At 37.6% G+C, this 15,755-nt stretch overlaps 1 long non-coding RNA gene across 1 annotated transcript in view; it reads left to right on the top strand.

Annotated features, from left to right (window-relative positions):
• LOC110211194 (uncharacterized) overlaps positions 1–15,755 on the top strand; it is a 64,960-nt gene that overhangs the window by 43,774 nt on the left and 5,431 nt on the right. Inside the window, exon 3 of the long non-coding RNA XR_002325297.2 lies at positions 12,539–12,599. This is a non-coding gene — a long non-coding RNA (uncharacterized LOC110211194). The remainder of the gene's footprint in view (positions 1–12,538; positions 12,600–15,755) is intronic.

Raw genomic sequence — 15,755 nt, 5'->3', positions numbered from 1 at the left:
CAATGTTAAGTCCACAATATTATCAACTTGCCTCTGGGTATAAAAGAAAAAAAAAAGACTTACTAGAAATGTGACGTTGGGCAAATCACACAACCTCCTGAGCCTTAGTTTCTTCAACTATAAAACTGATAGGATATGAGCCCAAGCCGAGACCTTTGCCCCTCACACCCTTCCCCCACCAAAAAAAAAAAAAAGAATTTGGGTCCTATTTGTCCAAGGACTCTCCTTGGACAAGGAAGTCTCTAGTGTTAGCCTGAGGCTAAAATCCTGTCAACTGGCCTTTCACTATCCTACCTAAACCCAATCTTCCAATTCTCTGTTACCCTTAACCTAGGCCAGCCCTCCATGATGGCCCCAGGCCACTTTTTGGTATAGAATGCTTAGAGAATGTGGTCAATTGATATTCCAGGTTAATCATATACTTGTTAAAATATTTTTCTAAAATGTGTTATCATAAGTTCCTGTTTTAGCAAGTACAGTAAACATAAAATACACTACACTGTCTTCAGTTATTTATATGGATTCTTCCCCCTCCACAAAACACAGACATATTTTCCTTATTCCAGTCTATTCCACCCTCAGATAGATCTTTCATGGTGGCCTTAAGCACTATTTCATGAGAAAACTTCTTTATGTCCTCAGATGTTTCCTCTAATGTTTCTTCTACTTTCTTGGATGAACTATAATCCACATTTCCCTCCCATAATACCACATTCATTCATTTAGGCCTCAGATACTTATTAGCAGTGTGACTCTGAGCAAGTTAGTTAATCTCTATTTGCCTCAGTTTCCTCATCTGTAAAACCAGGATAATAATAGCACCTTCCTCCCAGGGTTGTTGTGAGGATCAAATGAGATAATAATTGTAAAGGGTTTAGCGCATAATAAGCATTATGTAAATGTTAGCTATTAGTATTCATTCAACAAACTTATTAAATACCTGCTATTTATGACACACTGAGGGCTTAATAAAAACAAAAACAATCCCTGCCTTTTTCAAGGACTTTATACTATGTTGAGTTTACCCACATACAGATAGATATATACATGTACAAGAGAATGTGAAGAGGAAGGAACACTAATGGCGTGGGAGGAAGTGGGGGGGGTCAAGAAAAGCTTCATGTAGGAGGAGGTTTCCTGAGCTCCATACCTGAAGGAAGCTGGAGATTCTAGGAGGCAGAGGTGAAGAGGGAGAGAATCTTTGACAGGTGGGACAGCCTAGGCAACGGTACAGTGGCAGGAGATGCTATGCCAGAGAGCAGCTAGCAGACCAGTTTTTCTGGGACTTAAAGTGTGTGAATGAGAATGATGTGAAATAAATGTGGAAAGAGAGGTAGGAGCCAAATTGTATAGAACTTAAAATGCTGTGGGTATTATAATTGTCCAGTCTGCAAGAAAAACCACTGAGGCAGAGCTCTGAACCAATGGTGCTTTATTAAAGGGTCTATGGTCCCCTCTAATGGGGTGGACCTCAGGTCTTCCTCATGATCTGAGATCCTTCCTTCTTCCAGGACCTTGTTTTTACAGGGTTTGATACCCAGATATGCAAAAGAGGCATGGTAAAATACAGAAGCTCATTGGTTGATAGACCTTGCTTTTGAGGGGCTGAAATCACCTATGGGGGGCAGAGGAAGAGTCCACAGGTTGGCGAAGCATGGGGGATTTCCACTAAGTGGTCATGTTGGACAAAAGAGAATGGTCTTCTCTCTTGGGAGGACTTTCCAAAGAATCAAGGCACCCCACCCATGCTGGGTTTGGAAATGGAATTTGAGCAAAACAGGATGGAGATATCTTTGTCAGCATTCTTGTGGTTGTGCAAGTGAGCCTTACAACTTGGCAAACAAGTAGTAAACAGTACCTTAATGTCTGAGGCCTATTATAAAGGCCTCCTATAGGAACCTATCTTATCTAATTATTTCTATATGATTTACTCGAAATATCAAACTGATTAACACAGATTGGAATAGAGGAGGGTCCAAGTGAATTATTTTTCACAATGCCAGGCTGAGAAATTAGTATTTTTACCCTGGAGGCAATAGGGAACTGCTGAGGATTTCTGAGCAGGAGAAAGATGTTGTGAGTTCTGAGCCTTTGAAAGGTTATTTTGACCGTTGTGTAGAGACTAGATTGGAGAGGGACAACACTGGAATGGAGAGAACAATTAAGTGGGGAACTGAAATAGAATAGGTCCTCTTTAGCTTCTCAGGAATTCCTAGCTTAGAATACTAAATCAAGAGATTTCAAAAGAAATAGAGGTGCCATATGCTTAGGGACATACAGTAGGCAGATATGCATTGTCTTTGACCATTAAAATGTTCCCTACTTGCAGCCTAAAGTAGTCCTCCTCAATCAATGTCTCCAAGGAAAGAGACTGAGAAATGAGCAAATCACATCATTTGTACACACACTCAGTTTCATCTTAGTAAATCCAGAATCATTAGTTTTTCTGGCTCCAAAGGCAATTAAAAGAGTTTTTATTATCACACAGGAATTACCCAAGGTTATTCATGGCTGGAAGTAGGCTCACCAAAAGTTCCCACAAGGTTAGATTAGAAGCAAGCACAGAGATAGCTAGATGGCATAGTGGATAGAGCACCAGGCTGGAGTCAGGGAATTCTCATCTTCCTGAGTTCAAATATGGCCTCAGAAACTTACTAGCTCTGTGACCCTAGGCAAGTCACTTAACCCTGTTTGTCTCAGTTTCCTCATCTGTAAAATGAGCTAGAGGAGGAAATGGCAAACTCCTCCAGTATCTTTGCATGAAAACCCCATATGTGGTCATGAAGAATCAGACATGACTGAAACATCTGAACAAATAGAAGATTGGCCTTCATAAGCCAGAACACCCCCATCCCCAATTATATAGACTTTCATAGAGAGTTACACAGCAGTTTCTTCACAGAAACATCTGTTAATCTGTTAATTAACATCTGTTAATTGTGTTACCTCTCCTAGGAGAAAGGTTTGTAAACAAGACCATAGAATTTAGAGCTCAAAGGGACCTTAGAGAGCTAGTGGTCTCTTCCTTTTAGAGTTGAAGGTCAGAGAAATGAAGTGTCTTAGCCAAAGTCACATAGATAGAAAGAAGCAGAGCTGGGGTTCAAAACCAGGGCTTTTGATGACAAACCTGCTGCTCCTTCTACTACACCATTCCACCTATACTACCAAGATAACTTTAATCACTACTTTCCAATTTTTTGCTTATTTTGAGGGTTGCAAATTCATCCTTACTCCTTCTAGTTGAATGATGACGGAGTGGTTGCCAATGGGGAGCATGCAGACCTCGGAATAGCAATTTTTGTGCCTGGGACATGAAAGTCACAAAGTGTTCTCAAATCTACTTTTAATGCAAATTTCTAGTCAGAGAGGGTGAGGTCCACGAGTGTTAGAGAGCCAACTCTTAGCAGGCTTGGGAGAGCTGATTGTTAAATTTTCAGGGGGCGTTTACACCTACAAATCGGGCTTTGATTTATTGTTTATTGATTTCTAGAGACTTAAGGAAGCGCTAATAATACATATTAAACATATAATGTGTATATTTTTTTCTTCCCAGAGAACCTAGTTGTTAAACACTTGCCAACAGAGTCCTTTATTGCTCTAAGCACTGTGTAGTAGAAGGCTTAGAGATACAGTCATCACCAGACTGGAGGCCTGATGACTGCAGGCTAACATTAAGGACAATGGAATTTAAAGAGTACTTTAAGGTTTGCAAAGTACTCCAAATTTGTTGTCTCATTTGAGATAATGTCAAAATACCCCTAAGCAGGTCTATGGGGAGAGATTCTGGGACATTATGTGGACTCTAATGGGGAGGTTACTACCCTATGAAACATGGCTTGGATTGACAGGACCAGATTAGGAAGAAGTCATGTGGGGTCCCATCTTGGGAACAGCAGGGTTTGCTAAATTTCTAAACTGCTCAAGGACTACAAATGCTGTGAATCACCTCAGGATAAAGTCCAGATTGCCTCACACTAGTTATAGCTCTAGGAGAAAGAAGACACTATGTTTTCCCTGCAAACAAGATCTGGAATACATTTAGGAGATGAGATGCCAAACACTGAAATTCTCAGAGGTACAAGGGCTCATACATAGGAATGCCATTGAAGAAGCTTCCTCTATATGTGGAGGTATTGTTAATTGTTACAAAGTATTTCCTGTTAGCATGCTTGTGATTTACATTTTGTTCTATTGCATTCCCAGGGAAAGAAGGGTGTGCCTCTGAAAAATCCCAACACACCCATAAAGAAACCCATTTCTCTGAGATAGACATACCTACAAACTATGCAATTACCTATTACAGCAGACTGAAAACAGTATTTTGTTTTGCTTTGTTTTTTGCTTAGGCAATCAGGGGTAAGTGACTTGTCCAGGGTCACACAGCTAGTAAATGTCAAGTGTCTCAGGTCACATTTGAACTCAGGTCCTCCTGACTCCAAGGCCAGAGCTCTATCCACTGCACCACTTAGCTGTCCCAAAAACAATATTTCTTAACTGCAGATCTAGACTCTTCACATAGGGAAGAAATCCATTAATGTGTGTCTCAGTGATATCTCCAGTAACTATATCAGCCATGGTAAGTCTATGGAACAGAAATATTCAAAGCAGCACTTTTTGTGGTAGCAAAAACCTGAGAACAGAGTGTCTGCCAGGAGATTTAGGGAAATGGCTGAACACATTGTGTTACATGACTGAATTTTAAAAAAGCACTTATTTCCATTTAAAATAACTATAGACAATATAAAATATTTGGGACTTTACCTGCCAAGACAAACCCAGGAACTATAAGGACACAATTAGAAAACTTTTCACACAAATAAAATCAGATCTAAACAATTAGAAAAATATCAATTGCTGAGCCAATATAATAAAAATGATAATTCTACCTAAAATTAATATACTTATTCAGTACCATACCAATCAAATTACCAAAAATTATTCTATAGAGCTAGGAAAAATAACAAAATTCATCTGGGAGAATAAAAAGTCAAGAATATCAAGGGAATTGGTGAAAAAAATGTGAAGGAAGGTGGCCTAGTTGTACCAAATCTCTAACTATTGCAAAGTGGTAATCATCAAAACTGTCTGGTACTGGCTAAGAAATAGAGTAGTGATCAGTGGAATAGTTTAGGTATACAGTGGAAATGACCAAAACATAGTAATCATGTGTTTGATAGACAATCCAAACTTTTGGAATAAGAACTCACTATTTTACAAAATTTTCTGAGAAAACTGGAAAGTACTTTGGCAGAAGCTATAGACCAACACTTTACACTATATACTAAGATAGGGTCAAAATGGGTACATGATTTAGACATGAAGAGTGATACCAGAAGCAAATTAGGAGAGTGTGGAATAGGTTACCTGTCGAACTATGGAGAAGGGAAGAATTCAAACAAGAGATAGAGAATATTACAGGATATAAAATTGGATAAATTTAAAAGTTTTTGTATAAACAAAAACTACTTCCAGCATTAGAAGGAAAGCATGAAACTGGGGAGAAATTTTTATAGCAAGATTCTATAAAAGCCTCATCTTTCAAATATGTAGAGAACTGAGTCAAATTTATAAAACTGTGAGTCATTTCCCAATTGATAAATGGTCAAAGAATATGAACAGGTAGTTTTTAGGTGAAGAAATCAAAGCTATCTATAGTCATATGAAAAAATGCTCCAAATCACTGTTGATTGGAGAACTACAAATTAAAACAACTCTGAGAAATCACCCCACACTTATCATATTGACTAACATGACAGAAAAGGAAAATGACAAATGTTGGAGGGGATATTGGAAAACTGGGACACTAATGAAATATTAGTTGAGTTGTGAACTGATCCAACCATTCTGGAGAGCATTTTGGAACTATTCCCAAAGGGCTATAAAACTATACATACCCTTTGAATGAGCAATACCACTACTAAGTCTATATCTCAAAGAGATCAAAGAAAAGGGAAAAGGATGTATTTGTATAAAAATGTTTATAGCAGTTCTTTTTGTGGTGGCAAAGAATTGGAAATTGAGGGGATACCAATCAAATGGGGAATGGCTGAACAAGTTGTGGTATATGATTGTGATGGAATACTATTGTGCTATAAGAATGACAAGCAGAATGCTTTCAGAAAAACTTGGAAAAGCTTACATGAACTGATGCAAAGTAAAGTGAGCAGAACCAGGAGAACACTGTATGCAGTAATAACAATGCTGTACAATGATCAACTGTAAGTGATTTGGCCATTCTCAGTAATACAAAGATCTAAGACAATTCTGAAGAACCTATAATGAAAATACTATCCACCTCCAGAGAAAGAACTGATGGGATCTGAATGCATATTGAAGCATACTGTTTTGTTTTGTTTTGTTGTGTTTTTTTACTTTACTTTTCTTGTTTGTTTTTTGTCTGTGTTTTCTTTCACAACATGGCTAATATGGAAATGTTTTACTTTGCTGCACATGTATAACCTTTATCAAATTGCTTGCCTTCTCAATGAGAGAGGAGGGAGAGGGAAGGTGGGAAAGAATTTGGAACTCAAAATTGTTTAAAAAAAAGGTTAAAAATTATTTTTAAATATAAATGGAAAAAAAATATTAAAAATTAAAAACATTTATTAAGTGCTTTTTGCCAAGCACTGGGCTAAGAACTAAGATATATATATATATATATATATATATATATATATATATATATATATATTTTTTTTTTTTTTTAGAAAGCAAGGCAATCCCTGCTCTCAAGGAACTCACATTGTAATGGGGGAAGATGATACATGTAGCAAGGGTTCAGCTGAAGGACAGATAGATTGGCGAAGAAGTCCTAAGGGTAATAGTGGAAAGCATAGCAAGGCATAGGTAACAACATTTTATTATTCCATGCGAAATTACAAAATGAAGAATTCAGAGAAGTATGGGAAAACTTGTCTGAGGTGTTACAGAGAGAATAAAGTTTAATCAGGAGAAAAACATAAGTTATAAATTACAGTGTAAACAAAATCTACACTAAAAGACAACTGACCTCAGATTAAATACAATAGCCAGTCTTGATGTCAGAAAATAGATGATGAAACCTATTTCTCTCCTTTTCTGTAGAGAGTAGTAGAAAGAGTGCCAGATGGAGAATTGGAAGACCTGGGTTCAAATTCCACCATTACCACTTTATGTATTGCCCTTGGCCAATTACTATACCTTTCTAAGCTTTAGTTTTCTCTGATGGGGTTGATGATTTATATTCTACTACCAATCTGTGATTTCATAAAGTTGGGGGACAGGAGGTACTTAATATTAGATAAACTATCAGTTGAGGACACTATGTGGGTGGGTTTTGCTGACCTATTTGTCTTTTTTTTGGGGGGGGGCTAGGCAATGGGGTTAAGTGACTTGCCCAGGGTCACACAGCTAGTAAATGTTATGTGTCTGAGGCCGCATTTGAACTCAGGTCCTCCTGAATCCAGGACTGGTGGTCTATCCACTGCACTACCTAGCTGCCCCTGACCTATTTGTCTTAAGGGAAGATTGAGTACAGTGAGGAAAAGACATAGAGTGGGAAATTACTGTGGTGTAAAAACAGAAGGCATCCATAAGGTTGAAAAAACAAACAAACAAAAATACCAGAAAACATTGTAATAGCTTCCGGGTCAGAGAGATTTTGCGTCCCTACATGTCCAGGTCACCGTAGTATTGAGCCCTTTGCAGTTCTTCTCCATAGATCTTTTTATGCCTCAACGACTGGATCCAGACACGATGGGATGGGCAGTGGTACCCGGAAGGACAGCAAACCCAGCCCAGCACACTCAAGGAAAGCCAAACAAAACCAAAGAGTCGAACTGGGATGAGAGGGACACATAGAGTCAGTGCTGGTGACATGAGCCAACTTTACTACTGACCTTCCTTGGGAGTCCTCTTCTGTGATGGGTCATTTGGCAGCCTCAAAGAAAGGTACTTTTGTTTAGGGAAACATCTCCCCATCCCTGAAAGGAGTAGTTTTCAATATGTATTATCTGAATCAGGATTCATGCATTTTTGATGATATAAAGGAAGTGAGAGAAAAGCATTTGGCTCAGTTCCCCAGTTTACTTATTGTTGAAATCTGTAACTATGCCCTAGTGGTGCAAATCAGACAGCTGGGGGGTTGTAGCTTTATTTATTTATTTGTTTGATGTGTCTCCTGTGTTGTGACAAAAAGTCCAGAACCTAGGAGTTCAAATTCTGTCTCAGTAATTGGGAACAACTACCACTGACCCCAGTAGGAACTATCTACTGCAAACTGAGTATCTTGGCCCTGTGCTTCCATGTAAGCACCAGGACTTCCAGGAAAATAGCTTCAGGGCCTGGCTTAAAGAAGTTTTAAATCTGTTCATCGAGCTGTTTTTCGTCTTATTTCTTGATGAAATGATGAACATCAGCTCTCCTAAAGAGGAATGGCCCAGGGAACGTTAACTTTTAAATGTAACTGATGAGAATCCAGGGGAGGTAGAGTTGGATAATCACTTTATCACTTCTCCTGAATTTCCTAAAAAAAAAAGAAAATCTCTTCTATGTGGAAACTCTGCCAAACTGCCCAGCTGTGACAGCACTCCTGGAAATATTGACTAGGATGCCTTCCAGCATTAATGTCATTGTATGTGCCAGTGAGCATTTCCAACAGTGTAGTTTTGGAACTAGCATCATGTATTTGGCTGTGGCAATCTTGGGAAGAAATACATAAGCGCACACACACACACACACACACACACACACACACACACAGATGCATACATCTTACCTTTTGTGGATATCCATTTAGTCTACTTCCAGCTCCAGTATCTAAGAAGCACAATTAATTCTTTCCCTGCATGAAAGCAGCGAATGAAGCATGGGACATGAAGCAGAAAGGAAAGGATCAGTGCTGGTCAATGATTTTCTTTTTTCAAAATATTTTTGGAGTTATACAATCCCTCAATAATTAGATCAAAATTCCTCTTCTAAAGAGGTCTAACCTCCCTTGTTTCCTTTTGATAACAAAACAGCCATACCTGTTCCCCCTCCCATCCTAATACACTCCTAGAAGGTCATAAATTTAGAGCTGAAGGGACCTCCGAGGCCATCTAGCCCAAGTCTCTCATTTTACAGATGAGGAAACCTAAGTTGAGAGAATTTAAGTGATTTGCTCAGGGTCATAAAGCCAGTAAGTATCAGATGTGGAATTGGAAGCTGGGTCTTCACAGGTTCTAGTCAAGGACTTTATGCATGGTGCCTCATTGCCTTCAACCATTTTTTTTTTGGGGGGGTGGGTCCCTGTCAGCCTTATAGAGATTAAAAATCATCCCCCTTATTGAATTGTAGGGACAGTAATTGAAAATATATGATTTCAATTTTACTTGATTTTTTTCAGGGGAGGGGCAAATTGGGGTTAAATGACTTGCCCAGGGTCACACAGCTAGTAAGTGTCTGAGGAAAGATTTGAACTCAGGTTCTCCTGACTGCAGAGTTGGTGCTCTATCCACTGTGCCACCTAGCTGCTCCAGTTTAATTATTCATTTATTTTTACATTTTGGGAAATGGTGACCTGAAGAATCAGAAGCAATATGCAAGGAAAAGAGGCAACTAGGTAGTGCAGTGGATAGAGTGCTAGACCTGGAGTCAGAAAGACCTGAGTTCATATGTGACCTCAAACACTCATCGAGCTGTATGACCTTGGGGAAGTTACTAAGCTGCTGTCTGTCTCAGTTTCCTCATTTGTAAAATGATGATAATATAACCTACCTCCCAGGGTTATTGTGAGGATAAAATCACACAATAATGGTAAAATGCTTTGCAAACCTCAAAGCACTATAAAATTGCTAGCTATTATTATTATTCATATGAGATAGAATAATAGTTCAGTTGTCTATCAATCGTATGCACTATAAGCTCCGCATAGCAATTTCTTTACCACTCCATGAGGTGAGTAGTATAAATATTATCATCATTATTATTGTTAGTTCATTCTTCTCTTCTGTACAATGAAGATCAGATAGAAGCGTTCCTGGGACAAGTTGCTGTCCTACAACTATTGTCTTTTTTGTTTAATATTTAGTGGACTATTGCACACATGGATAAAATGATTACTTTTTGTAATTAAGTAAAGGTCATAGTCAAAAAGAGAATAGAGCTCATATATGAATGTGAGCTCACCTTCTGTAGGCTCACTGAAAGTATGATGAGCTGTCTCAAGAAAACAGTATACACAAATGTCGAGTCATCTGAGGGCAAGGACTGTCGTTTACATCTTTCTGTATACCCAATGCTTAGCACAGCATCTCAGTAGGTGTTTAACAAATGCTTATTGGCTGACTGACTGACTTCGGGAACACTCCATTACTAGGCAGAAGGATAGAAATTATACACAATTTCATCCTGTTCTCATATAGTTTTCATTTCTTCAGCTAAATCTTTATATTTTGAGAGTTTTTCATGTCATATAATTTGGAGGTTATGGATGTTCAGAATGATGATATCAATTAAAAGCTTTGTACTTAAATTTTTGTGGGTCAGTGTTAGGTCCCAGTGATTGTGGGCAACATTTCTGTCAGTGTAATTCCCTCCCTACCTTTTCCCTTTACCTCCCCTCACCCCTTCCATGTTCAGCCAGCATTCCAGGCAAGCTTTGGAAACTTCCAGAGGGTTTGCTTCTGGGCATGTATCATTAATGGGCCCTTTTCTTCACTTCCAGGCAAGTACTATTATTGTCCCTATTTGACCCAAAAATTGCATTATTATGCTTATAGCCCATAGAGGTCATATTGAGAAGAGGAAAGTTCCCATAAAAACCAAAATATTTATTACAGCACTTTTTATGATAGCAAAGAATTGGAAACAAAGTAGATGCCAATTCATTGGGAAATAACTAAACAAATTGTGATACCTGAATTTAATGGAATATTACCGTCGTATGAGAAATGATGGGTGTAATAAATACCGAAAGTATATTATGTAAAGGTATCCATGAAATGATGTAGAATGACATAATCAGGGCCAAGAAAACAATATACACAATGTCTACAACAATGTAAATGCAGACAACAACCATATACATACAAAACCAAAATGAATGTTGCAAAATTATAAAGAATATGCATGACTTCAAAAAAAGGGATATGAGAGGACATTTCTAATCCAGTCCTTTCCAGAAGTGGGGTGTCCATAGGTGTTGCACACTGCACTTGTTTTTAGACTTTTCCAATGTATTGTTTGGTTGAACTGATTGTTTTCTTCTTTTTGTCTTAAAAATACCATTTGTTATATGGGTTAGTTTTCTGGGAAGGAGAAGGGGAAGGATACTGGGGAAAATCATAAAGATATAAAAATAACTGACTTCAATAAAATATTAAAAAGATATTTGTGATATAGAAGTAGTTTGGTAAAAAACATTTTGCCCCCTATTTTTGGAGTAGTTTGTGTAATAGTAGAATTATTTGTTATTTGGATAGAAAGAATTCACTTATAAATCTATCTCCTATCTTGTCCTTTTGGGGGACAGGAGAGGTTCATTTGTGGACTGTAATTTCTTTTCCTTAGATTGGGTTATTTAAATTCTCTATCTCTTGTTCTGTTAAGTTGGTGTTTATATTTTTGTAAATATTCATACATTTAATTGAAATTGTCAGGTTTATCAGCATACTATTAGGCAAAGTATTTTCTAATAATTGCCTTTATTCTTTATTTCTTATGAACTCTTTTCATTTTTGATACTGGTTTGATTTCTTCTTTCTTTTTTAAAAATCAGACTAGCTATTGGTTTCTTTTTGTTATTAACCCCTCCCACTGTTTCTTAGTTATTATCCCTCACTCTCTAGTTCCTATTATTTATCAATTTCTTTTTGCTTTCTGTTTTTACCAATATTTTCTTTGATTTTCAGAACTTCAGTTTTGGTGTTTAGTTTTTTTTTTAATTTATTTACTGCTATTCTAGTTCTTTTTGTTTTTAGTTGTATGCCCAAGTCATTGATTTGTTCTCTCTCTTTTGTTGATTAAAGTGTTTAGAGACATAAATTTTACCTTATGGACTGCATACCAGAGTTTTGATATGTGATCTCACTGTTGACATTTTCCTTAATGAAATTATCTTTTTTTTCCCTTTGATTTGTTCTATGAGCCGCCAATTTTCCTGGTGTGTAATTCTGACCACTTTGGTAGGTGCTACATTATTGCAACTACAGTGATATGGGGTACCATTTCCAATATTTCCTTATGAAATATGCATTACAATTATTACTATTATGATCATCAGGTCAGGACTTATGACTATATTAATACAGGGAATACAGGCAGAAATTCCCTCTACCAATGCAGATTAGCCCATGTTTACACAGCTAGTGTGTGTCAAAGGCAGGACTTAAACCCAGGTCTTCTTGACTCAGAGACATTATCCTCATTTTAAGGATAAAGAATCTGAGGGTTGGAAAGATCATTTGACTTGCCAAAAGTTATACAGGTATTAAGTTTCAGAGTCCTGATTTAAGTGTAGGTCCTAGGATTGATTCCAAGTTCAATGATCTTTTCACTGCACCATTTCTTTTTTCTTCAGATGGAAGATTGGACTTTCTCTGAGATTCTTCCAGGAAGGAGCTCTCCTGCAATTTTCCCAGGTATATTTGATAGAACTCACTTATAAACCCATCATCCATCTTGTCCTTTTTGGGGAAGGAGAGGAGTTCATTTATGGATTGTCTAATTTCTTTTTCTGAGATTGAGTTATTTAAATCCCCTATTTCTTGTTCTGTTAATCTGGTATTTTTATATTTTTGTAAATATTCACCCATTTCATCTAAATTTTCAGGGTTGTCAGCAATGATTGGGCAAAGTATTTTCTAATAATTGCCTTTATTCTCTCTTTGTTTCTTATGAACTCTTTTTACATTTTTGAAGCATGCACATAAACACACACAGATACACACACACACACAATCCACAGACCTCCTGACCCAACTTTGAACAATTCCAATTTTGTCTCTTGCCCTGATGTGTTCTCCTCTTTCTCTCTGTGCTTTATGGTAGCCATAAATCCCAAATAGTCAGTGACTGAAAAAGCGTAACTGGAGCTATTTTTAAGGCACTTCAGAAACAACCCCATTGTCTCTGTGTATCAGTGTTTGTACTCTCTGCTTGAAACCAAAACATCACTTAGAATGGTGTTCCTTATTATGCCGTGCCTGGCTCACTGGGAGCTCAGGTTTATTTAATTGATTTTTAGAACTGCACAGTTGGCAGGAACCATCTCCCAGCCCCAGGATGACTTGGTTTCCAAACATGAAGCTCTTCTACTTATTTGCTTCCCTTGACTAGTATCCTGAGGAATCTTTCCGGAGTGACATTACATGTTTATCTACTTTGCATAGATTGTTGCCCTACTTGAATACTCATTTTGCTCATATGTGTTATTACTGAGTCAAAAATAAAAAACTCTGGCAAATAAAGGTTGAATTGAGAATTCATCAGCTCTCTCCTTTAAGGACCCAGTGGCTAAGAGTATCTGTGGCAAAATGTGCTCTCTTCCTTAAACAATACTGTGGGAAGCACAATCCCTGGGCAATCAAAGAAACCAATAAAGATCACATTTGAAAGCTGCACCAATAATACCTCACAAATTCAATCAATACTCTTTTGACAGGTTTGCAAATGGAGAATGAGGTTGGCAAATATAAATAATGTAAATTTTGATGGTTCATAGGGAAAGCCCATCTTGTGAATAACAAAGAGCTGATAAAAATGCACACAGAAAAGAGATTCAGTCACACTGGATTAATAAACAGGGGAAAAATGAGGGTTAGAATTAATGAAGTCCTAAGAATTCCAGAAAAAAAAGAGAGATTTATTTGGTTTGCCTTACATGTACAGTATTTCTTTCTTGGAGGTTTCTAGTGTTCTATACATGTATTTTAAAAGTTTATTTTTAAAAATTTCACATTCAAATTTCTTCCTGTCAGCTTCCTCTTTCTTATTTCTCCCTACCACCATCCTTAATGGGGAACAGAAGTAAAGGGTTTCCTTCCTCAGACAAAGCAATGGAAGTACATTTTAAAATTCTAACAATAGGAGTAGAAAGAATTTTGGAATGTCTATTTTTAGATGAGATAGCCCAGGCTAATAAGATAATGAGGTGGTAGATGAGTTGAGGTTAGAATTGTTGAATAGGCCATTCATCCACAGAGGATTAAGGCATTATCCTTGAATACTCATGTATGTCTCCTTTAAAATTCCTGGCTTCCTGAGTCAGATTTATTTACTGGGGCATAGAGAGAGGAAGCATTTTGGAGAGGGTATGTGGCTATTAATTTAATTTCACCCAAATTTTATCAAGTGTTGAGAGGGTCTCTGGTTCTGCTACTGTGTAGAGACAATTCTCTAGTTCTCCTGACAACTTACAATTTAATTTAGTCCTTAGATGCATCCCAAAGAACCATGGAAATACAGATTTAAGTACTGAAATATAATTAGCCAATTTGTAGCCCCATCAAAATGTTAGTACCTGGATGTCAGGAACAGTTTGGGTTTTTTTTTTTATTATGTATTCCTAGTGCCTAACATTTTGCCTTGCATGTAGTAGACACCTAAGGAATACGAGTTGAAGAGACATGGATTGAATTTCCCTAGCTTAATCAAGGAAGTCAGGCAATTCGAATAGTCATTAAGACATTACTTAAGACATTAGCCTGGATATATATTAGCTGTATTATCCTGGCCAAGTCACTTAACCTCTATGTGTCCCCTGCATCTAAGATTACATAAACTGCAGAACAGCTGCTGAGATGCTTTGCTAGATGGAATTTCTTTAATGGAAGTACCCTATATTGAAACTAGAGGTTTGGAAACTCTTCCTCTTCTTCCCCTTCTGGAAAAAAACTCAAAGAAGGTTTCATAGAAAAATGAATATTGAGGAATATTTTTAAAGATTGAAATGATCTTCCTAGCTATAGACTTTTTAATGCTTATTTATTAAATACCAGTATAATGGCCAGATGATCGAGAATGACATGATTCCTATCCAGCATGGTGGAGGGGAGGCAGCTCTGGACCTGAGATTAGAAGATCTGGGTTTAAATCTTCATCTCATCCCTATGAGTTTCATGAGTATGGACAAGTGTCAATCCTGCATAACTTCTTTATAATAACAATGCTGATGAGAACTAGGACTTATAGAGTTCTCCAAGATTTGCAGAACGCTTCACACATGTTCTCTCACTTGAGCCTCACAACACCTCGGCAAAGCTAGGTGCTATTATAATGCCCATTTTACAGATGAGGAAACTGAGGCTTTAGAGAAATTAAGTGATTTGCCAAGAGTCACATAGCCAGTAAGTATCTGAGGCAGGATTTGAACTTAGGTCTTCCTGACCCCAAGTCCATCTTCACTGCGCAACCCAGCTGCCCTGCAGGAGACACTTGATCTGAGCCTTGAAGAAAATTAGGTATTCTAAGGAGGAGAAGTAGGGAGAGAGAGTATTGTAAGGCCTTTCTGAAGGTAGGAAGATAGAAGGCCATTTTGACTGGAATTCACAGTACATGAAGAAAAGGAATGGATAAGAATGGAAAGGTAAAGTGGAGGACTCTTACTGCTAAGCTAAATTAGCATTTTGCCTTAGTGGAAAGAGGAAACCTCTGGGAATTCTTGGTCAGGGAAGTGACATAATCACACTTTTGCTTTTGGAAAAAATATTTTGGCATCTATGTGGAGGATGTATTGGAGAGTAGAAGAGACTAGAAGCTGGGAGAACAAGCAGGAGGCTTCTGCAATAGTCTAGGTG

The sequence above is a fragment of the Phascolarctos cinereus genome, unplaced genomic scaffold, assembly GCF_003287225.1.
Source record: "Phascolarctos cinereus isolate Bilbo 61053 unplaced genomic scaffold, phaCin_HiC Scaffold_1;HRSCAF=81, whole genome shotgun sequence".
Lineage (NCBI taxonomy): Eukaryota > Metazoa > Chordata > Mammalia > Diprotodontia > Phascolarctidae > Phascolarctos > Phascolarctos cinereus.
Note: the sequence above shows the minus strand (reverse complement) of the source record. Positions and strands in the feature narration are given on the sequence as shown.